This window comes from Phalacrocorax aristotelis, chromosome Z (genome assembly GCF_949628215.1).
Source record: "Phalacrocorax aristotelis chromosome Z, bGulAri2.1, whole genome shotgun sequence".
In the NCBI taxonomy this organism is placed as follows: Eukaryota; Metazoa; Chordata; class Aves; order Suliformes; family Phalacrocoracidae; genus Phalacrocorax; species Phalacrocorax aristotelis.
The window spans coordinates 49,944,370-49,968,300 of record NC_134311.1 but is presented as its reverse complement, the minus strand read 5'-3'; the positions used below and the strand labels follow the sequence as shown (position 1 = coordinate 49,968,300).

General features: G+C 36.2%; 1 protein-coding gene across 7 annotated transcripts in view; it reads right to left on the bottom strand.

Moving 5' to 3' along the window:
* PTPRD (protein tyrosine phosphatase receptor type D) overlaps positions 1-23,931 on the bottom strand; it is a 458,392-nt gene that overhangs the window by 190,862 nt on the left and 243,599 nt on the right. The window contains exon 2 of one of the 7 annotated variants that reach the window (XM_075078280.1): positions 817-928. The exons of the other annotated variants lie outside the window; for them this stretch is intronic. The gene's annotated coding sequence lies outside the window, so the exon portion shown is untranslated. The remainder of the gene's footprint in view (positions 1-816; positions 929-23,931) is intronic. 7 annotated transcript variants of the gene reach the window in all.

Genomic DNA, 23,931 nt, shown 5'->3' with positions numbered 1-23,931 from the left:
GACTGGGCAAGGACACAAAGAAAGAGATAAAGACTGGCAGAGGCTCATAGTACTACTGTTAAATAATAAATGCATGCTGTTAGTCACAGAATGTCATCTTTTTTAATAAATCAGAAGACGATGAGATGGTCCAAAGGATTTCTGGGTGCCTATCATTGTCGTATCTAAGAAATGTATCCATATTGTTCTTCATACTGAAGAACATCAAGATTACTTGGAAGTAAAGCATTTTAATTCTACTGTGTAAGACAAAGAAGATGCAGCGTATGAATGGTCTGTGTATTGCCCAGTGATATCCCATTAATTTTTTTTACTAGACTACATTGGAGGATGGTCAGTCATCCTGTAACTGTAGTTAGATATAAATCTATCAACTAGCTCTACTTTTTTTATATATATATTGAGACCAGAGCAGAGTTCTCCTCCTTGCAATGTTGCAAAAGAGTCAGTCCTGTCCAAATCCAGGGACTTACTCCTGCAAATGTCTATTGATTGTATGAAATCTCATGGAAGCATATAAAGCATATGAAGCATCAAGTTGATGGAGAACACTTCAGAGTTAACTAGTCTCCACAGTAAACAAATATTTTCTATGTATAATGCTACCAGCTTCTATTTAGCTGCCTATAAGACATACTGGCTCTATGCTATGCTTCTAATTTCTAAAGATAAATCTTGATTGCAATCCAATCTATAACTGAATTTTTTTCAGTGTGGGGAAGGTATAAAAATCTAGGCAGAAATGTTGATCAGCAAAGTTTAAAAGAGTTTAGGACATATAGAGTATTCTGCACAAAAAAAGAAAATGGAACTTACAATATCATGTTATTGTCACATTATGAGATTTAACTCTATGGAGTATCAAAGACTCTCTTGTATGAAGCACGAAGTTAGGGGTTCATCCAATACAAGAAGTGAAAGCAATTTCCTGTAAAAAATTAATGTTGATGAAGATTTTAGAACTCACCTTTTAATGCACTGGGGGAAAAAAATTAATTGGTATTTTCATCCATTAAATAATTCTAGAAACTTTTATCTATGCACTTACCAAAATGTTTGCCCAAATCTCAAGTTCTTGCAAGGCTGTGCTATTAACCAGAACAGCCTGCCAACATTTCTGGTTTCTATTAAATACTCTGAAAATATGGCAGACCTACTCAAAGAAAGTAAGGGACAGCATGGTATAGTCTTAGTTAAAAATTATCCATTTGAAGATGATTGTCAGTGTAGTTATTTTCTACATGGCTGTTGAGATCTATCTGTTATTCCGCTCTTCATAGAGGAATTGAATAAATGATGGGAATATTTACAAAAATAAAGAAACAGCTGAAAGAAGTGCAAAATGTTTTCTCTCTATTCTTCTGCATGTTTAACATGTTAGGTAAACTCAGGCAGACATACTTTATATCGTGGGTTTGGAAATCCTTATCAAATATACTGATGCTAGAACTTTACAAAACACTGAACTTCAATCAGCAATAATTTTGCCTTGCTTGATATGCTAGTGACTTCTCAGGAATTAGTCTGTACTTGGAGAATAACTGTTACAAAATGTAGAACTGTGTTTTTATTACTGGGCAGTGATACATACTGCTTACCATAAAATTAAAAAAAAAGTGTTAAATGTTCAAATGAACTGATGTATGTACCTTCACCTGAAACATTGGTGAGAGATCAGGAACACTCAGGTAAGAAGAGGAAAGTCTAGAGGCTGTTACGTTTTTGCTGCTAAATAATGCTTCAAAATAAAATAAAAGCACTCCTACCACTGAAGAATCAGTCTTTACTCTCTGATCACAGAGGCAAAACCTGGACCAGTTGTTTAGTGATTTTTCTGTTCTTCAAATCCTCATTTTTTTCTGTCTTCTATGAAGTGGGATTAGAATTTACCTGAGCTTCCGCCTTCTTTCTTTTCCCCCACAGCATTTAAATACATACACAGGAGTCTAATTTTAAAGATTTACCTAGTTACAAACTATCAAGCTAATATTTACACATTTAAAAAATAGCAATCTCTTCCACGAGCAACTATTATTGTCAGGTCTGTAGAGCACACCTCCCATAAAAGTTTAAGCAAAACTAAGTACCAGGATCTGTGAAAATAACTTGTGCAGTGTAACTATATGAGCTATGCTTTAGCAGCTAGCACTTTTGCACTGTTTTGAAACCTCTTTCGAAAAAGGAAATGTAGGGTAAAAGAGCTATGAAATAGGGTAAAAGATCTATAAAGTACAGATACTCTCTGCGTCTCACTCTCTTCCCTGTTACGGTAACTTACTCTATTGAATTGTGTATACTTTCCTCACAATGACTTAAAAAAAAATGCTATTCCATTTGATAAGCTTCTCTGCATGAAAACAATTAAAGAAATGTATGACTATAAATGTAAATCTGTATATAAAAATGCAAATACTGGCATTCAGAAACACTGTATATTTGGACTTCACTAGGGGAATATCATTACATAGAAGAAATCATTGGCACATTCTTGTTTCTGTAGCTTTCTTTATAAGCCCTTTGTCTCTCACAATGGTGTGGTGGTTTTACAAGATGAGAAAAAAACCCACTTCAGTAGGTCTAAATCTTGTTTGTCAGAGAACAAACAACTTCAACTTAAGCTTCGATGCAGTACACTGAATGTACTGCAAACAATGAACTCTACAGCTAGTGCTAGACACATCTACTAGAACAATCATGTGTGCTTATATTGAACTGCTCAACCCTACCTTCCCAAAACAAAAGATGTGCATAGCAAGTACTGCAGTGAAAGTAATCTGCTGACTTCTTCCGTCTTCTGTGAAGAGCCTGGCTGCATTTCCTCCATCCCTCTCATCAGTGCTGGGGATGCTGTTGGATGTCCCTGAAGCCATCTCTTCTCCTGGCTCAACCAGCACCAGTCCCACAGCCTCTCCTTGCAGGGGAAGGGCTCCAGCCCCACTGCCTCAGCAGCCTCTTCTCAACTCCTGTCTTTTTATCTATATTTTATTGTATTGGGGTGACCAAAACTATAATCAGTAACCAGATGTGGTCTAACAAGCCCTGAGCACAAGGGTAATAATTCCTGGCTTGATCTTCTAGCTCTGTCCCCGTTAACACAGCTCAGGATACTGTTGCCTGCCTTTACCAAAATCCTAGCCTTCAGTTGGTTGTATGATTCATAAAGCTGGTTTCCTTAAACAGCCATATACCCAAGTGTCTTATGTGTTAGTTACTAAAATATTAGCACAAATATCATGTTCCCTAAACAAACAAGGAATAAAATTTTTTGTTTACTTAGGAACACTGTGTTCTAACATAAAATTTACATTCAGCAAGTTTACTGTGACTTCCAACACAATATTGTCAAAAATAATACTGTTAAGATGTGTTTTCTTCTGGCAATATATCTGGAAATAACTTGTGAAGTTGTCAAATTCTTTTTTCTGGGCGCCATTGACGAAATCTATTCTGTCAACCACTTATTCAAGAAATTACTTTATTGGTAATAATGTACCTTGACAGATACTAAAACAATGACAGTGGGACATAAACATAGGTCTATTTAGCATGTTTTATTACCTGACAGGTTAGTATTTACAGAGGCTACAAGTGCCATAAATAATTGGACTAAACTAGTGGTCTTCATTTTAATGGGGTTCTGTTTGTATTTCTTTGGGGGCTTTTTTTTTCCCTCAGAGCCATTTATTTAACTTTTTTAATTACAAAGCGAGGCAGAAATGTCAGATTCTTGTTACTGAAACTATTTTACCATCATGTCGTACAGTTTATGAAGCTGTCTTTCCACAGATAAATGTTAAGAACATAGAACAGCCACTGTATGTGAACCCTAAAGACATTTAGCTTAGTACGTGTCTTCTGTTAATGGCCAAGATCAGATGCAGAGGTAAGAGTGTAACAGGAAAAATATATAATGAACTTTCTTCAATATATTATCGCAGTGTCCAGTGATTTGAAGATCAGGGACCTGTCATATTTCTGTACTCTGAAAAAATACTCTCTGGTGTACTCCTAGATCAGAAAGGTGGAGCTGTTCCATGCTCTGTTATTTTCTCTGTTTTCTGTTAGAGCTTTTACATCTGCAACTTTTATACATGTCTGGAATTGCTAAAACTAGGAGGAAGCTCAGGTACTAATGACCTGGAATACACTTTCCAGATGAAATACAGCCAGCCCCCACAGGTGTCTGACACACATCACTTCTACCTAATCTCACATTTACTAACTCATAGGAGGTATTAAATCCTTTTAAAAAGAACTGCTTACTGATCCACTCCCTTGAAGACATGCTTGCCTTGTCAGAAATAAATGTATATGGAATGAGAATGGGCAGAATTAAAAAAAAAAAAAACCAGTGCCAAAATAAGTGGCAATAAAACAAATGAAAAAAGAAATCATGTGTTTGTGATGCCATTTCCAATGGATGGTTTTCCAGTTCCCATTTTGCTTTACAAACGCATGCTTATATTGCCAAATTTCATGGAAATGAGCAGCACAGCCATTTAAAAGACATCAAATAAACATCCTTTTTATTACAGTGAAATGCAAATATCAAGTCTTAACAAGCAAATCTAGGGCCTGTAATTTTAAAACAGCAATAACAATAACCTCAGGCTATGTTTTCATTTTGTGGTTGACTTTATGAGAAGCAACTGTTATTTCTGTGTGGCACTTCAATGAGTCAGAGGCATGCTCTTTCAAGTTAAAACAGTGGTACTCTGGCAGTAATTGTGATGGTAAGTCAATAACTATTGGTAAATCCAATCACACTGCCCATCACTCTGCCCATGACAAGGCTTTTAACCTATTCCAAATTTAAATGTCAATGTTTGCATAAACATTTCTCAGGAAGATTAAACCTAAGCAGGAATATCAGTGAACCTTGTGATAAAATTCTCTAAGTAGAAAAGCTCTAACAGATTCCCTTAAAACCCAGGTAATTATACTGGATGTTTCTTAACAGACAGCTAGAAGACAGCAATGAATGGTTTGCCTATCTGTGGCTGCCCTTTCACTGACACACAAAAACGTACTTGACTTTGGAAGATAGGAATTTTACAGATAGAACTGGCCTCTGCACCAATTTTAAACAGTTGAGATTCTGTCCCTGAGATAGATAAGCCATTGTTATCTTTGTAGATATAAAATATTTACTGATTTTATTTCCTTATTTACAAGAAATATATATCAGGAACAAATAGTTATATGCACACTTGATTGTGACTTCCAGATGGAACTAAACTGATACAATAACTTAAAATAATTCTGATAAAAAGACTGCAAGCTGTCAGAATTACAGGATAACTGAATACCTTAAAGCAGCAATAAACACTGTAAAAAAGTTTACATTTGGGACTCACGGTGGATAACAACATACAAATTTGTACAGATCAGATGTTTTGAATTAGTGCTGAAGAAAGAGGAAAACATTTAAAATTGTGTTTAATATTGCATAGACTTCAAACAACTTGTTTCTGTTTCAATATTGCCATGGCAAATTCCGACAAGTCATATGATCCTCCTGCTAGACTCAAAAGGTCCAAGATGAAGAATCTACTGCTGTTGCTTTAGTTAGAGACAATTTTATTGACTTTCTTCACAGTGAATTTTTATTTATGGTCAATTTGAAGGGTCTCAGAGAAACTATGGTGTATGGTTCTTTTGAAGCCTGTTCACCAAAGGAATTTTTATTCTTTAGACCTGAACATCAAGTCTTCAAGCCCACTTACGTCTATGGAATTCCTTATAGTCATCAAAGGAAATGATAAGTTTGACAGCCAGGCTCCATGACCAAAGCACACACCTTCCTAAAATGTGATTAATTTTACAAGACAATAAACATCATGGTGACAATAAATAGACAGCTGCACTGTGAGTATATTGGTTTTTCTCATACATGGTCAAATTAAACCAGAATTGGTTTGGTGATCTTACGCCTCTCAGGAGCTGGCAAAATAGATTGGGATAGAAACTTCATATTCAAAACTTTATAAACTGCATAAAATCCTGTTTTTATCTCTGCCAAAACCCAGACTTACAAGGAAGAGGCTGCAATATCTAATAATGTCAATTATTTATTTAACTGAAAATCAGATAAATGGTAGTTTTTCCATTATATAACAGAAGTTATTCAACACCTCTTGAGAAAGTCCTGGATAAGAATCTTCCAATTCAGTACACGCATGTGATATACGAGCTTTTTTCCCAGCTATCTCATATTCTCTTGTCATTGTTTAAAGCAAAAGCTGCTCTCCCAAAATCCAGAACTACAACACAATCTGTATGATCATTGGAATGGGTGAGAGGCCTACCACATCTTTAGCAGAAACACTTTCCCCCACTAGTTAACAATCCTTTTCCAAACATCCACCTAGTGTCATTTGAGGCATGCCAAGACTGCAAAACTCTCAAAGAGTGGGGAGAAGAACAGCTAACTTCCATGTCTTGGAAAATGTTAAGGCAATGTTAACAGCAGGCAATTTAATACAAATCAATTGCATCAGCAACCAAACTGGGAAAAAAAGAGCAAGGCTCAAGCACTTAAGCTTGTTACCCATTCCTATATTACCATGTTATGTTATAAACCAATGCGGGCAAGCATAGAAAGCATATCCCCTAACTAGCTAACACCACTAACTAGTTCTGACACTGACTAACCCTGCTTATATTGGCTTCTTCAATAACAGAAGGATTTAAGTGCCGCAGTTGCCCGGATAACAATATCATGCTACTGAGTGTCCAGTGTGCTTCAAATATGGTTCTGTTGATATAGTTCTGCCACATCCTAAAGGTATGTTGTAACATCAATTTATGCAGAAAAACTGAGCATAAAAACAGAATGGTAAGAGGCACCCCAGCATACATTCATAGCTTGACCATATGAAATAAAATAGAGAAAATAACTATTTTTGCCCAGAGTTCACGATCTTCATTTGCCCTAGTACTGCTATTTTATTTAATGTGCAGGAACTGCAATTTACTTTACCTGGAGAAATATGGTTTTGGAGTTTTTATATTTATTTCTTGAGTAACAAACATAAATTGTCTAGCATAATTTTCTTAAGAAGAAATAAATTTATTGTACAATATTTTGGATATGGATAAACTTCAATTCCATTCACTGACGTCCACTCCTAGATTCCACTCTCAGGATTCTTCACATCTCTTACAGCAGCTGCCACACCACAAGATTGTGGCAGTCTCTAAAAGCTAAAATGAAAAAGCACTAGGGATCTATACTGTAGGTGTTAAATGATTTAATAAATGGTCTTTTCATCAGAAAATTCCTTGTAATTGCTCTAATATCAAGACATACATCCTAAATGAAAAATAATTAGTTAGCAGTTTTTCATTAAAACTCACCAAAAATTAATAAAATTACATGCAATAGCCAAAATTCTCATGCACTACTCATTTTGAGCATTCTGTCAAAGTTAATAGAATATTCCCAAAAATTAAAAAGAAGCAATATGCTGCTCACATTACTTACTGGCTTTAAGCTAGCAGAGACTAAGTTGCCAGGATACAATATGCAGCTTAAGATATCACCACTGATTTTGCAGGATAACAAAATACCTACTGATCTAGCAGCAATTAAAACATTGGAGAAGTTTCCTGTTACTCAGAGTTTTATCTAAATGCATTACTATAGTACTTTGCTGTTAAATAGTCAGAAATGTCATAAAGAAGCACAAACTTTAAATTATTTAAGCCTTCCTATGGGCACTTAGGCTATATCTCCATAAAGATAAGCGTATGATGGAACAAGGGGTTTAAGCATCTTGTCCTAATTCCTACTACCAGTAAAAAGGAAGTAATTCAGATTCACTCATTAAATACTCATTTAATAAAGCAGAATGGGGGAAGAAGGGGAAAATGCAGAATTCCTTCTTTGAAACATTCTTCCTTGTTCAAGATAAAAAGCACCTGACAAAAATCACTGTTTTGTTTCTAAGAATAAAAGTTTCTGTACTTTTAGACTGCAGCACTTACATATTTTGTCTAACCACTGACTTTTTTTTTTTTCCTTTGCTCTTTTTGTTTACCCCTATGTTCACACTTTGTATTTACACTAAATTCAATCCTATTCACTCCAGGCCTTCTCTAAGACAGGGTTCTATTTGCCTGTGGTATGATGACACAACATCTCCAACTGATGCAAATGTGCCAGGAAAAACTAAATAAAATTAAGTCTTTTCTAGAGCTACTCATGTTGGGAAGACCTCATGTGGTTGGAACAAGCAATTCTGGTGAGGTGGGGCTGGAATAAATCATGCTGCCAAAGATTTTCAGGTATGGATACAGCAGCAGATCATTCTCAACTTATTCCTTTTGTCAGAACTCATTTTTTTGAGGAGAAAGAAACCTCATCATCTCCAAATGACATCCATTAATATCCCAGCTGATGGCAGGACTGCTCTTCCTCTCATCCCTTCTGTAACTTAATGTCAGTTTGTTACCTTGAGTTTACTAAAACTTTGGCATTTAAGAGACTGTTTTTATTTTTCTTGATCTTATTGCACTGCTTTGATATTGTATTATATTATACTGTGCTACATAAGTAAAAAACAATAGTCTTCAACTTTTTATGTATTGTACTATTACTCTCATCTAATTTTAAACATAAATAGGAAAAAAAAAAAAAACCAAAACAGCTTAAGTGCAACAGGAAACACATGAAAGAGATCTGACTTCTCTCGGTAGGAAACAAAAAGCTTCTTAAACATACAGAATCCACTTTCTGCCCTTCATTTTCATTACTTCATTCTCCCTTCATCAGTAACCTCTGCTGAAAAACAACTCTCTAATTTTCTCCTTTATTCAGAAGGTTAATTTCACAGGGGACTACAAATACCAAAGCCACCCACCTTAAGCACACACAAAAACAGTATATGTAAAATTTGGTGATCTCTACCCAAATGAGACTACCTACTTACTTACTTAGCCACTTGATCATTTGAAAAGTTATTTTAAATTTTAAAGTTTTAAAACATACGGACATGAAGTCCCTCTCAAATGATGATATAATGGTTCCTCAGAGTAGTCACTATTATACGAGAGAATTGCAAAACATAAAAGTTTTTCCACAATATGTAAAGCAATGAAAAATAAATCTTAGTATGATATTGAATAGTCATGCTTTCTTAAGAGTATTGGGGTAAAAATTGCTTATAGTTCTCACTGGAAGGCTCTTACTGATACAGTTTGCAAGTGTAGGCAGCTTTCGGAATTTAAAGAAATCTACTGGAGCAAGAAGGGAGAGGGCCACTTGGGAACCAAAGTGTTAGTAAGTCTAGGGGTAAAAAAATAAGTTGTCACCCAAAGTGAGGATTGTTGCTGTTCTGTTGGGAGCTGTGCCTTCACATGTGGTTAGGATCTGAAGAAGCAACACCAGAATCCCAGTTCTTCCTGTTCTCTTTAGAACCAGTAAGTCATTAACCACTAACCTAACCATTTATCTTGTCTCCAGGAAAAAAGTTACCACTTTTCTAGCATTAAGTCTTAAGAACAAATCCCAAACGGCTGGGCTAGAAATGCCTTGTGAAATCTACGGGACGTAACTGAAGAAATGCATTGCCAGGACCACTTTCTCTTCTTAACTTCCTGTCCAGTAAAAGGTATGTGAATTATCTTGCTAGCAATCCTGTTAAAAGAAAGGATTCTCACCAGGTGGTGAAGATGAAAATAAAGAATGGCAGGTTACAATACAACCCCTTGTTTAAGAGTGAGCAAGCAAACATGTTACCATAAATGGTCTTTGCAGGCATGATGAACTGAGGAAGAAGTCACAGCATCCCTTCATAAAATTGATCTTACTTTTCTTGCCAGTCTATCAAAAATAAAAATTTGAGAAAAAAATGCGGCTTCCTCCCCTTGCTTTAATAAACATTGGCTTTGGAAAGGAACGTAATGAACTTATCACTGCTGAACAGATGGATGAAAGAGTGGACAGAAGAGCTGGGACTCAGTCACTCTCTCATAGGAGGAAGATGGTGCTTGCTGCACTATCTTAATAGTCTGTCCACAAAGAGTGCTTGCATGGTCTAAGACAAGAGAACTAGCATATTCTAAAGAAAAACCAAAGCATTGTCTGGGAGAAAGAAAACAAAACATATAGAGGTAAGAACATTCCAAAAGAACTATCTGCCTGTGAAATGATAACCATGTAGCTTACCATATTCAGTAACCTCATCTTTTCCTCCATGTATTAAATGGTTAGAAATGTTGAAGCTATCAAAATTTTAAATTGCTATTTTTCACCTAACTAAAATGTCCTTACCCTACAGAATTGTCTAATGGTGAGGAGCTTTGAACTACAACTGCAATTGTCATAGTATAATCCACATATCCATTTAAATAAAGTAAGTACCAAAAGCCATCAAGCCAAAACTGAGAGCAGCTAAACTTCTACTAATTTTTGGTTAGAGCAAACAATGAAATGAACTGTCCCTTTAGCAGAGAACCCTCAGCTCCTGGTTCCATACATCAGATTTTTCCTAGCAATAACTTTGGTAGAGACAGAATAAAATTAAATCGATTATCAACTTTCTTTAATGCAAAATTAAGAATTTATCACTCAAAACAGTACCAAGAACTTTGCACCATTTTAGTTGGCTGAGTTTCACCACTACTGCCATCTAGTGCTTGTACACCAGGATCAATAGGGTCTCTAATAGATTCAGTATCCCCCTTTCTTTAATGAAACATGATCATTTCACTGCTTATTTTAAGCAGATGGTAAGTCCTGAAAGTAATCAACAAGACTAGAATATTAAGAAAATGCAAAAAAAAAAAAAGATCCTAATAACACACTGAAAAAGTAAAACTTTTCTACCATAACTGAAATGACTAGTCTATAATTTTTAAGTACAGTCTGTGGGTATTTCAAAATACTAAAACTTTCATTTCACTATGGGAATCTTACCAGTACCCAAGATTTTACCATCATTTTTCTGAAACTTTCTAATTCTTGTTAATTAAGAGAAAAAAATAGAAAACTGAAGTACTTCAAGATCAAAACCCATAAATCCCCAATTTTAATCATTAAAACAGTCCAATTATTTCTAAACTTAGCTCATGATTTCAGACATACATTTACATTTTCTGAGCACCTGTAAATGACTACGCTACTGGGAGAGTGGGTTTTTTCCTTACTTATTACAGATCTACTGAAAAAATAATTTATTTATGGCCTTTTGTTTAAAATTTTCTCCCTGCCCCCAGTTCATCTAAAAAGAAAAAAAAAACCAGACCAATCACCATGACTTATCTGCAGAACAAAATTAGACATATGTTTCAGGCATCAGAGCCTAAAATAATCTCTATTAACAGTTGAATAGGAAAGCCAAACTGTCTGTAGTTATGTTCAGCCTCTACCTTTCCTTCTGTTCTTCCCTCTAATACGAAATCTGCAATACATCTGTCTGTGAGATTCTCAGCTCTATCTTCCTTTTATTTTTAATCTAAAATTCCCAGTCTTAAAACAACTATACCAACTGATGTCATATCACACCGTCTCCTTTTCTCATGCAATAAAATCAATTTCTGTAAATGAAGAAATGACACTAGTAATAACTGAAACATCACCTTGTTTATTTGACTAACTCATTAGAAAGAAACTCAACACACAACACATGCATAGCTTCCTATCTTTTAAAAATGGCAGAACTTTCAAATGTACATAAAATTTATTTTTAAACTATTAATCTACTTTATAAAATTCTCTCTTCTGAGTTATCAGCCAGGATTAAAGCTAAACCCACATAGATTCTTGAACTCCAAAGGGCTGAGTTTTGCTGCAACCAAGTGCTCCATTCAGAACACATGAAAATTAGGCCACCATTTAAGAGTATCTATTTACACTGCCTCCTGAGTTCAGGCTACTCATTAAACACCACCACCACCCCTCCCCCAGAGTATTTCATATTAAGTCCTATCCTCCTCTGTTTCAGGATTTAAGCAAAAAGAAGAGTAACTAAGTATCCTTAGAAACATAAAGTGCCCAATATCTATCAGAGGAACCACCAACAAACCTAAATTTAGGTTTCCAGGATTGAGAAATGTAAATGGTACAGCCTGAGACTTTCCCTGCTTGTTTTTTTTTTTTTTTGGTTTTTTTTTTTTTGTGGATTTGACATTTTGCAACTAATGACCAAACTAAAGATTTGACTGACCTGAAGTCCAGCTAAGAAGACTGTTTGCTCACTGACTTCAACATATTCTCAATTCTGTCCTCTGTCTGCTGTACAAAACACACCACAACAACAAATGATTGCTTTCGGGCTTACTAATGGCTTTTCTGCACTTGGCTTCATCATCTTGCCATAAATCAAGTTCCAAGTGACAGCAGCTTTTTCCAAAAAAAATACCTGGCATCTTTTCATCTTCTCAATTTGCTTTTCTTGCAAGTAATTTTGCTGCAGGTATAATGAAGAGGATTCCCCAGATAGTCCTCTTCCTTATCTATACAGCCAAAACCCGAATAAATTCCTGTGTGAACATTAAGATAGAGGTTGTCTATACAGATTTGTTTATCTTAGGAGCTGGGCTGATAATGCCATTTAAGGCAAGATGTTATATTTTATTAAAATAAATTACATGCCTAGCGAAAACATGGCAGTGCAACAGCTGAAACAATGGAATATGTGGGAGCTGAGATGAGCTTTTGAGCTCCATAGTAAGCTAGACGGACTGAATTTCAACTGAAACTGTACTTCAAGTGAAAATGCGCTTTATAACTGCCACTCATAGCAGCGATCATAAAAAATGGATTTCTTTACAAGGATATTCACAGTAATGAAGAACAGTTCTTAGACAAGTTAGATGGGATATAAAAATCTGGCTGTACTGTTCCAGGACAAATTTCTTTTTGAAAAGCAGGGAATATGAATGAGAGCAGAAAGAACAAGACTATTTCATGTTCAAAAAAACTTAAGGGAATAGCGAAGCTAACATGTTTAGCATTCTCCTTTAATTGATCTTTTTCAATTACTGTTGGAGAGGAGAGGAGAGGAGAGGAGAGGAGAGGAGAGGAGAGGAGAGGAGAGGAGAGGAGAGGAGAGGAGAGGAGAGGAGAGGAGAGGAGAGGAGAGGAGAGGAGAGGAGAGGAGAGGAGAGGAGAGGAGAGGAGAGGAGAGGAGAGGAGAGGAGAGGAGAGGAGAGAGTGAACAGAACAGGAACAACTTCAGTTGGAAGGGACCTGCGATGATCATCTAGGCCAACTGCCTGACCACTTCAGGACTGACCAACAAGTTAAAGAACATTATTAAGGGCATTGTCCAAATGCCTCTTAAACATTGCCAGGCTTGGAGCACTGACCACTTGTCTGAGAAGCCTCTTCCAGGGTTTGACCACCCTCTCAGTAAAGAAATGCTTCCTAACATACAGTCTGAATCTCCCCTGCTGCAGCTTTGAACAATTTCCACGAATCCTACCACAGGATACCAGGGAGAAGAGATCATCACCTCCCTCTCCACTTCCCCTCCTCAGGAAGCTGCAGAGAGCAATGAGGTCACCCCATAGCCTCCTTTTCTCCAAACTAGACAAGCCCAAAGTCCTTAGTCATTTCTCACAGGAAGGGCCTTTCAGCCCTTTCACCAGCTTTGTTGCCCTTCTCTGGATATATTCAAGGACCTTAACATCCTTCTTAAATTGTGGGGCCAGAACTGCACACAGTACTCCAGGTGAAACCACACCAATGCTAAATACAGCACGGTAATTGCTTCTTTTGACTGGCTGGTTATGCTGTGTTTGATGCACCCCAGGATGTGGTTTGTCCTCTTGCCTGCCAGGGCACACTGCTGATTTGTATTGAGCCTGTGGTTTAACAGCACCCCAGATCCCTTTCTGCATGACTGCTCTCCATCCACTCCTCTCCCAGTTTAGACTTGCGCCTGGCATTACTCTGTTCCAGGTGCCGAATGCAGCATTTGGGCTTGTTACATTTCATCCGATTAATCATTGCCCAATGCTCCAGTCTATCCAGATCCCTCTGCAAGGCCTCTTGTCCCTCAAGAGTCAACAGGACCTCCCCCAGTTTGGTATCATCAGCAAGCTTGTTAATGGTGCATTCAAGTCCTGCATCCAGAAAATTGATAAATGTATTGAACAGGACTGGCCCTGGAATTGAGCCCTGAGGAACACTGCTGGTGATTGGCTAGCAGACAACTGTAGCCCCATTCACTACAACCCTTTCCACCCTGCCCTTCAGCCAGTTCTTCAACCAGCACACAGTGAACCTGCTCATCCCACAGTTGGACAACTTGTCCAGGAGGTATCTGTGAGGGATAGTATCCAAAACCTTACTAAAATCCAGAAAAAAGGCACCATCTTCCCTTCATCCACTGGGCAGACGACCTTATCATAGAAGGATATCAAATCAGTTAAACAGGACTTTCTCTTTGTGAACTCATGTTGACTGTGCCTGATGATTGCACTGTTCTTTAAATGCTTTTCAGTAGTACCCAGTATGATCCTTCCAGGAACTGAGGCTAGACTAACAGGTCTATAGTTTCCTGGGTCTTCCCTCATGTTCTTTTTGTATAATGGAATAACACTGGCAAGCTTCCAGTCAGCGGGGACCTCCTCAGACTCCCAAGACCTTTGGTAGCTGATTGAGAGGGATGCTGCTGTAACAATAACAACAGTAATTCAGATAATAATAATTCAGATACGCACTGTTAAAGCAATATCTCCTGAAATGTGTCAATACTATGAAAGATCACAGTGTCATAAGCCAAGATTCAGGTGCCTTGATGGTCTTCATGAAACACCTGGCTTTATTCAGTGCTTTTTGACTGTATTTGACTGAAAAGCTTTTTGAAATGTTTCCACTTGAAAAATTACCTCATTATCCTGTTTTACTGTTATTGTATTAAGCATGCATTGACATCGTACGTCACAAGATGCATTCAGTATAAACAAACATGCTAAAATCCTACTATCACTATCATTTTACATCACAGTAGATTCTTTGTAGCACTTTTACAGTAAATCATTTTAATGGAATAATTCAAATCACGGAGGAATTAAGTAATAATTTTGCACATGATTTATCCGTTTGTAAGTGAAGACAAAGAAATTCCATTTGCTACTGACCTAGTGAGTGGTAACTTTATTCATGCATCTTGGCTACAAAGATAAATGGAATAGCAGTAAGTCAGCTGCAGAACTTCACATCAGTTCACAGCAAGCATTGACATCCCTGAAGTGATTTATATCATAACAGGATTTTATATCCTCCGTAAGCCTTAGAGTATTCATAAAAGTTTCTTCCTCCCCGTATAGCTACTGAAATCACAGTCCTTTCAACCTCCTACCACACTAATGCAATGAACCTCCATTGCTTTGTTGTATTAATTAAAAGTCATTGCTTCAGAATAGTTTTATTACTAGTCCTAATAATCAAAATATTTTTGGTTTGACTAGATCCATGGAATTTTAGCTTCCTTTTAATGTTTATATGTTAGTCAAAATATTTTAGGTAGTTTTGTATTCTTCTTTTTTACTTTTTGCTTCCTATGTCAATTTCTTGAAAACTTAAAAATCACAGTAATAAATAGTACTTTATGACCTACTGCTAGGCTAAGCAAGCTGAAGTATTACATAAGCTTTAATTTCTAAATTACATTTTCAGATATATGTGAAAAAACATTCTTACTAGGCTTTTTCAGTATTTGAAGATTAGCACTTATTACATGAAAATGAATTTACTTTTACTGTCACTTCAGTACACTAGTGTCAAACATGTCCTACATTTCAGCAAACACTTCTGTCATTCTAATGGTGCATTTGGTAAGACATAAGCATTGCCAGAAACCACTAGCCTGGAAAGCTGAAGACAGACCTACCACATGAATGCCTTTTTCTAATAATTGCCTTGGTTTTATTATGCTATACTAGGCATCTCATATGAATATTTGCTGCGATAACAATTAAATTGAAACTATGAAGCTGCTAATACCACTTGGCTCCTTACAGATATGCTGACATTGTCAGGGGTTGAGCAACTAATCATCATATCACCTCCTCAAACAGATAATCTCTAGAATTACATTACTTTTTGAAATCAATATGAAACATTGACATGAAAAAATTCCCTAGAATTCTGCTGTCAATTTTACTTTCATGTTGTGCAGTAATGACAACTATGACGCTAATTAATATCATAAGAGTTTGTTAAGTGAGTAGACATACAGATAGATAAATTGCATGCAGAACTGAGGCCACAGATTACAACAAGAGAAAACAGGGCATTTGATTAATTACATTGGCTTTCGTTAAGGCATTGGCTTCAGTTGAGACAGTGGTTTTAGGCCACTGAACGATGAAAGCTTGGATAATCTTAAACTGTGATACTGAACCAATAGGACTATGCACAAGGCCGAGGGCCTTAAATGCATGCATCATGCATGACAACGAATCCCAGGAAAAGTGACTGTATTCTAAAATTCTTGGTGTAAGAAGAACTATTTTGTACTTATATTTTGTATCAGTTAGAAGACACAAATGGCCCATCATTTTACAATGGGTAATAACACAATGCAAATTTGAATGACAGCTTTATTTAAACTGTATTACCTTACCGCTAGGCAGAAACTGGAAAAAGTGAGATCTTTAACATACATACATAGACACATAGTACTGCAAAATATCAAAATTATAGCACAGAAGCATAAAAAACACCCATCCTTATGCAGAACAGCTAGCAGATGTACACATAGGTAATGCTCGGCCTTTTCTTGTAAAGATGATTTGTAATATCATATGTGTGTGCTGCTTATATCTGGGTCAGTCTTTGAGAACCCAGATCAAAGTGCTATCAATGATCATGGCTCTCCAGAGTTAGGAAATTTCATTTCAATTCTGCACTTACATCACCTGATACTGGTTCTGCAAGGACAGACTGGCAGAAGAAATATCCCTCCTCCCCCTACTAATTCCTTTTTCATTGTTCTCCCTGTCACTTGTTTCTGACAGATTTCTGATGATTTTGGCATGATGGTCCGGGAAAAGGGACTGAATCATATGTATCAATGAGTGGGAAAAAAGTGTAAAACAATATAAAACATGTGTTTTAAAAATTATCTGCTCAGGATGGCGTAGTCTGCATTTTCCAAGTGGTCAACATATATTCACTCTTGTTATCAAAAATGCCTATAACACTATATGCAGTCATTAGATACTAGAATGGGAATACCCAAATGGGGGTCATGCTAAAATTAGTCATTGAGCTGTTGTCTGAAAGTATTTAACAGGTGTACATTCTTAGCCAAAACTGTCTGGTGAAGAATTCTTTCAAGCTAAATAGAATTGCTTCGCTTTTGTCCGGTATTATTTCAATTCCTCTTCTTAGATCACAACAACTGTCAGAGTTCTATCTATGAAATAGCACTCCCAAGTTCCTTTTCTTTCATAGATATATAACAAGAACAAATGTGATACAGCCTAGCCAGCTTACTGATTTCAAAACAATGTCTGACCATGCATACTCCCCAATAAATGTCAGACATAAAAAATTTTCTACTACTGCTAATAATTCCAAAAATAAAATTTATCCTATTCACATTTACAAATAAGTGAAAGTGAACTGGACAATTTTATAGCTTTATATGTAGAACAAACTTGGCTGGATAAAATTCAGTGACATATGATATTCGGTGAGGAATAGCAGGAAGAAAAATAAACCTTTACAAAGACATAATGGTAGCTGATATTACTAGTTGGCAGGAGAACTTTATGAGTGTTCATTAAGCAAATACAACTGAAAAATCAATCATGTTACAAGAACACATAGGACAACAAAGAGTTGAAAGAACCTTTGTAAGTAAAAAAAAATTTTGTAGGGAATAAAGTTAGGACAGATTTCTCAAAAAAAATCTGATGAGTATGGATACCTTCTTAAGATCTCTTAAAAGTTGTTCAGTCGACGCTTGATTTTCCAAAGTGATTAATCTCTGAAAGTCTGGACTACAGGACCATATACTGACAATCAAGAAATTTAGGATTGCTATTTCATTCATTTTTTTAAAGTGACTGCTCTACTTTTTGGAAGAAGCTTTCTAGTGTATAGCTTTAAATTTATAATGACTACAGCAGGTTCCTTATAATAAAATGGTGTGCAAGAAAAGGGAAAATCTGTACATTTAAAACTAAGAAAAAAAAGTGTAACCAAAATATTCACTGATTGAAGAGAAAAAAATATTTAATAAATTGTGCATCTAGGGCCATGAGTGGAAATATAAAAAAGTATTATCTGTAAAAAATATGAGGTAAGGCACTTGCCAGACACTTTTTACAGTGCTTATAGCAGTTATTCAATCATTTTCATATATTTTAAATTACTACAAACACAGGTCTTTAAACAACTAGTGAAAACTCAACAGCAGATAACTGTGAAATAAGGTAAGATCAAGTGATACACTTGAAAGTTGAACTCAATACTCTGCATCATATATTTACAGTTATAGACCCTTACATGTTTACTGATTGTTACAGAATTTATAAGGTGCAATATTTTCTAAACCATTAACACTAGTTACCAATTATATTCCTGCACTATAAAGGAACTTAAAAGAGAGTAACTTAGAAGTCAGCCATGGCAAATGGACCATGTGTTTCACAAAATTATTCTTTCGTATCCTGTTATAGTTAGTTGTTAAATCCCACCCCCCCCCATTCTTATAAAGATTAATAATTCATTAAGTATTTCAAATTATACTGCATGGAAGGCAAATGTTTTATTTGCCCAACATACATTTGCATACCCAAGAAAATATTTCAAAATAGTTTCTAACATTACAGCTAAATATTTCTAATGCAGTACTACCCTATAAGCCATTTCAATAAATCTGCATGCCATTCTATAACTGCCTGTAGGGGTCTTTTTTAAGCTGTAGTTGTATTGGCTACCTCTCCTTTTGTTTCTCTACTTCACAAAATCCTTTTGTGTGACTGTCAAGCAGCTGTGTTTTGTTCCTTAGCCTTCGTTGTACAGCTCCCCAGGAGAGACTTTACAACATAAACTGCAAAGTACCATTTTCACAGCAGGAACAACAGTGTTCCTCTTCAAAAAGAGGCATAATAAAAACAGGACTGTAATGAACATGCTAATTCTGGTCACAAGGTGCTACATATACATTGATCACTGAAAGTTCAGGAAGTTTGGGGGAAAGATACTGTGGCTCTTCAAAAGTCTTCTCATGCAATATATGTTGAGATAAATGTGTTTCCTGTCTATGAAGTTCTAGCACAGCTACTTTCTTGCTTTCCTTGTTTCTATTCATTCTACTTTCAAAAGCCAGCCCTACTAGCAGCCCCCCCGGCAATAATCACTGTACTATACAGCAAACTGTTAAGTCAGATAAACGCTGGTATACATCGTCTATACAGCTCCAGCTGGAACACGACAAATTTCTCCTACCATGCAGCTAATACCCAGAATATGTACAGTTCTTCCTCCCATTCGTCGGGAAATGAGAGCCATCCCACAGCTCATTTTCCAACATTATAGCAGTGCCACTCCATTTGTCTAATTTCCATGCCCTCAAAGCTAGCTGTCCCAGATGACAGATTACTTCAAAATAGTTCCTTCTTATTTCAGTATTACTGGGTAGAGTGAAAATACAGAAATAAGCTTCTATTATCATTGAATCTATTGCTAGCAGCAGAAACCAAAAATGTAACACCTTGGCATCATCATCTCTGTTTTTTGTGAGGCTTTTTTTTTTTTTTTTTTTTTTTTTTACCCAGTGTGGAAATGGTCTGCACTTCTCAGAGTCTAATAAAAATCATGTCTTTCAATTATCTCAATCTCGATCTCTGTGTGTATCAATAGACTGGGAAACACTGTTCAGTAAGTATTTCACTTTTTATTTTATGCAGCAATGACTGTTTGACATCAAATCAATCAGTTTCTAAAAAGCGTAAAAAGGAATAACTGCCCTAGGCACTTCCCATATAAACTTTACTTTCATTTTGCCAACCTTATACAGTGCCTGTGCTACAAAGATGCTATATATCAATATTTTTATAATGCGCAGTGTGATCAACAGTAATACAGAAAATTGTGGGCTGAGAAAACAAACTGCCTTCTGCTTAAGTGTCCTGTGTAGTCTCTCTCTTTACTTCCCAGGCAGCAAAGAACAAAGCAAAGAGCAGTGATAGTAGAATGTACTTAGGTATTCTGCTCTACTGGACCTTCTCCATCCTTGCTTAAAACCTGCACTGTTCTGTGCTACAATCATATACCTTCTGAGGAGGCAGTTGAACCTAAGTTTCCTGAGGTCCTTACAGTCTTGGCAGAACTTTATCAAAGAATAATAATCAAAAGTAATTTAAAAAATGAAAAGCAGGATTCTTTAAAATTAATGGCATGGAATCATTGCTGATTTCTCTTACTAGTAGGCACCTAATTCCATCCCTCCTGGACAATTTATATACTTGCATATGACACCACAGTCCTTGTTCTACAGTCATGAAAAATGTTTGTTACCCACCATTTGCAGGACCAAAACCAGAGTTAGATGGCTTTAACAAGAAATAAACAGACAATAAAAGGAAAGCTATTCTATCTCTGATGTCTGCAGTGTATGGGAAGATTCTACACTTTATTGTCTTTCATTGCCTATTGAATACTGGTAATTTTGAAGTAAACAATAAAAGTACTGTTCCACTCATATGGTTCTCAGCACAGATCTTCAAAACAAAGAGCTCCAAAATAAATAGCACCCACTCCTCTAGTCTGGAAGGAGACTTCCAGACTTCTCCTTACAAGCTTGTTTCCCTTCAAATTTTCATGTTGGTGAATCTGTCCTGGAAAGCAGCCGCCTCCTTTATATAAAGAAAATCAAAAGCAGTTTCCATTTATCTCAGACATTCACCCTTGGTCCAGACTGCCACAATATTCAGCCTAGCAAGTATAAGTTTAGCCTGAAATGTTTCCTGATTTACTCTGGTAACAGAAAAAAGGTCCAGTACTTGTCTCTGTTAAGGCCTTGAAATGTTATCATCTGTAGTTGCCTCTTCTGCCCTTTTTCCTTCTCACATTATGAAGTTTCAACACCCAGAACTAAAGACTTCAATTATATTCAGAGTTCTTAGAGACTCAAGTACTACAGTTTGGTCATAGCATAATAACCTAATGAAACAGGGTAAAACCTGTAGTGCATAGAACTACTGTCCCTCTATATTGCCACAGATAGAAAAACTGTCAAGTTTGGCTCTCTCTATATATGGATATATTGGCAAAAATGTTGCTGTTCTGTGTTGCACAAATTATTTGTAGCAGTTCATCTGGATTTAGTGAAACAAACAAACAAAAAGGAATATAGGTATATACTCGAACTTCTGGGAACATCCTGATTGTACCTACATCCCATGTTAGGGTCGCAATAGCTGTCCGTTGAATTGTGGGTGAACTCCGACTTCCTCCGCAGGGTGCCCTCTTGCAAGAGGCACAAATGCCAAGCTGGGTCTGTGATAGCACCATTATAGAAAGACTTGAAGAACATGTGAAATTTATGTGTGTATCTTCTACAATCCTGTCATACACATACCCCAGGAATGGGTAAAGCCTAAGTGGACCACAAAGCCACTCCACTCTGTTCTGCATTTGATCATCTCTGTTAATTCCTGTTCATATCTATGATACATATTTATTCCTACAGCACCTATGTGAGGCACAAGGCACTCTTTCCCACAAAGGCATAATCAGATGGGATGTTTTCCACAAGGCTACTATTGCAGACTGTACAAGATGAAGATGTGTGTCAGTTTGCAGAGTGGAAGCTTGTAATACAGTTACTTATCTTCTAGGCTAATGCCCTCAGCACTGAATGATCCTTTCTCTTGGAAAGCAATTAAGCAAGTCATTGTACTTAGAACACTTTTAAAATTTTAACCCTGCCAAAACTGCCGTACAATGCTCTGTTACACCACATGGTCCTTCCTTTCTTTGATGTTACCCCTTTATCTAAATCTGCAGTTCCAGTATGTTCATGAGTTCTCATATGTTCCCAGTTTCAGATTAAATCACAACTCTATTCCTGGCGCTTAAGTATATTGCAGCAGTTGCAAAAGTCGTATGTGCTAATGCTAGAAACAACACAATCTTTCATGTTTTTGATTTAGACAATTACTTTTAAATTAAAATCTAAGTTTTTATATCATTTTTATTAAAATCTACAATTGATTTAAATTTTAACTGCATAGCTAATAACGTACATTTTTTGTTCACTGGGCATTTGCATATGCATATCATTATGCAAGGTTTTTAAAACAGGATCTGATGCAGTTGTCTGAAGTAGCACTGAGCTATTTCAGAAAGAAATAGGCAGTAGAGCACCTAAGTTTTACAAGAAATTGATTAAATAATCAATAGGACAAGCAAAGAAACAGATCCCATTTTAGAGCAAGTCAGTTTTGACACTCAGAAAACTGCCTTTTCAACCACTATGGCCCTCAGTAAAGAGATGAGGGGTGTTGCTTCTTCTCTACAAAACCCAAAATGAGAACTTTGGTCAGTTTAGAACAGTATCTTTCAAAACACATGCATGCACATTTCAAGACCAAAGAGTCTTGTAAATACATTTCAAGAAACTCTGAAGACAAAGAATGCTTTTTCCACCCCAGTTTTCATGTTGGTTTTTGCCTTTTTTCCTCTCCTCCCTTTTCCCACCTCCCTTTAATTTACAAAACTTTTAATATAGAATGAAAATGTCATTTTATGTTCGTTTTCAACAACATGGAAGCTGTGCATAATAAGTACTTCTATCAGTTAATAAATGGAAAACCTTATCTTAGGGAGTTAAGAAGATATCCCTGGTGCTTTTAAAAGTGAACCTATCAATCTTCCCATTTTCATTGGCTAGCCTGGGAAGAATTCTTAAAAGATAAGAGAAGGAACAATCATGGCATTAGAGATAAAAACTTTAAAAAGGTTTGCTTACACCAGCCTACCTCTAAGAAAACAAGATCTAAGTACTTAGTATTATTATTTGTTACAGATATACATAGAGAGTGTTGTTACTTGACTCCAATAGTAATGCCAGGACTGTTCGTACTGATTAAAATAGCTAATTGAAGTATAGAATTTTTTTTCCTTTTTTTTAATAAAAATCAAACTTCAGGGGAAATTAAGAAAAAAAAAAAAACACCTCCCTGTCAACCTACATTTGTTGAGATAGGAGGATCAAAATGAATTCTTTAAATCATACATTTTAAAAATTTTCTTCTAACTTCTGTAAAGCTGACTAATCATCTTCATTTCCTATAAACAGACCTCCAGCACTTAATTATGCAAATCAATTAATGCATGTAATATCACAATACAAGACAGTAATCTTCAGTCATAAAAGCAACCCTTCAAACTGAAGAGTGTGATATTCAATGAAGCCTCTCCAAATCCAGTTTCCATTCATCTCCAGGTGTCAGAATGAAACATTCAGGTCATTTGACTACTATTATTTACCCTTCTGACTATTACCTAGACAATAGACATGGCAGTATATTCATATCCTCAACCCGAAAGTTGAAGTTGAAAAAAATTATTTTTTCCTTTACTGTCTTAAAAAACTTCTTGCTGATGTAACAGTACAATTCAGGTGACGTATATTTGAAATGGGAGAAGCCCTCCCCTTTTTTACATGCTGTATCTTGGGGGGAAAATCTTGTAGCAGCTTAACCTCAAAATAAAGCCTCTTATATGACTTTTCAAGGTCACATTTAATTGGGCAAATTTCTCTGCACATGCCACTCACACGAAGTTAAGCTACCCAGGGCAGCACTAAAATGTAAATCAATTGTATTCATAAAGCCATGTTTTCAGATCAATAATTGATATAATAACCTGTTGTGCACAGCACTCCTGTTTTACCTATTTCTTACTTCTTTTCTTCATGCTAATCTGTCATACCCTGCATACTCACATGACCATTT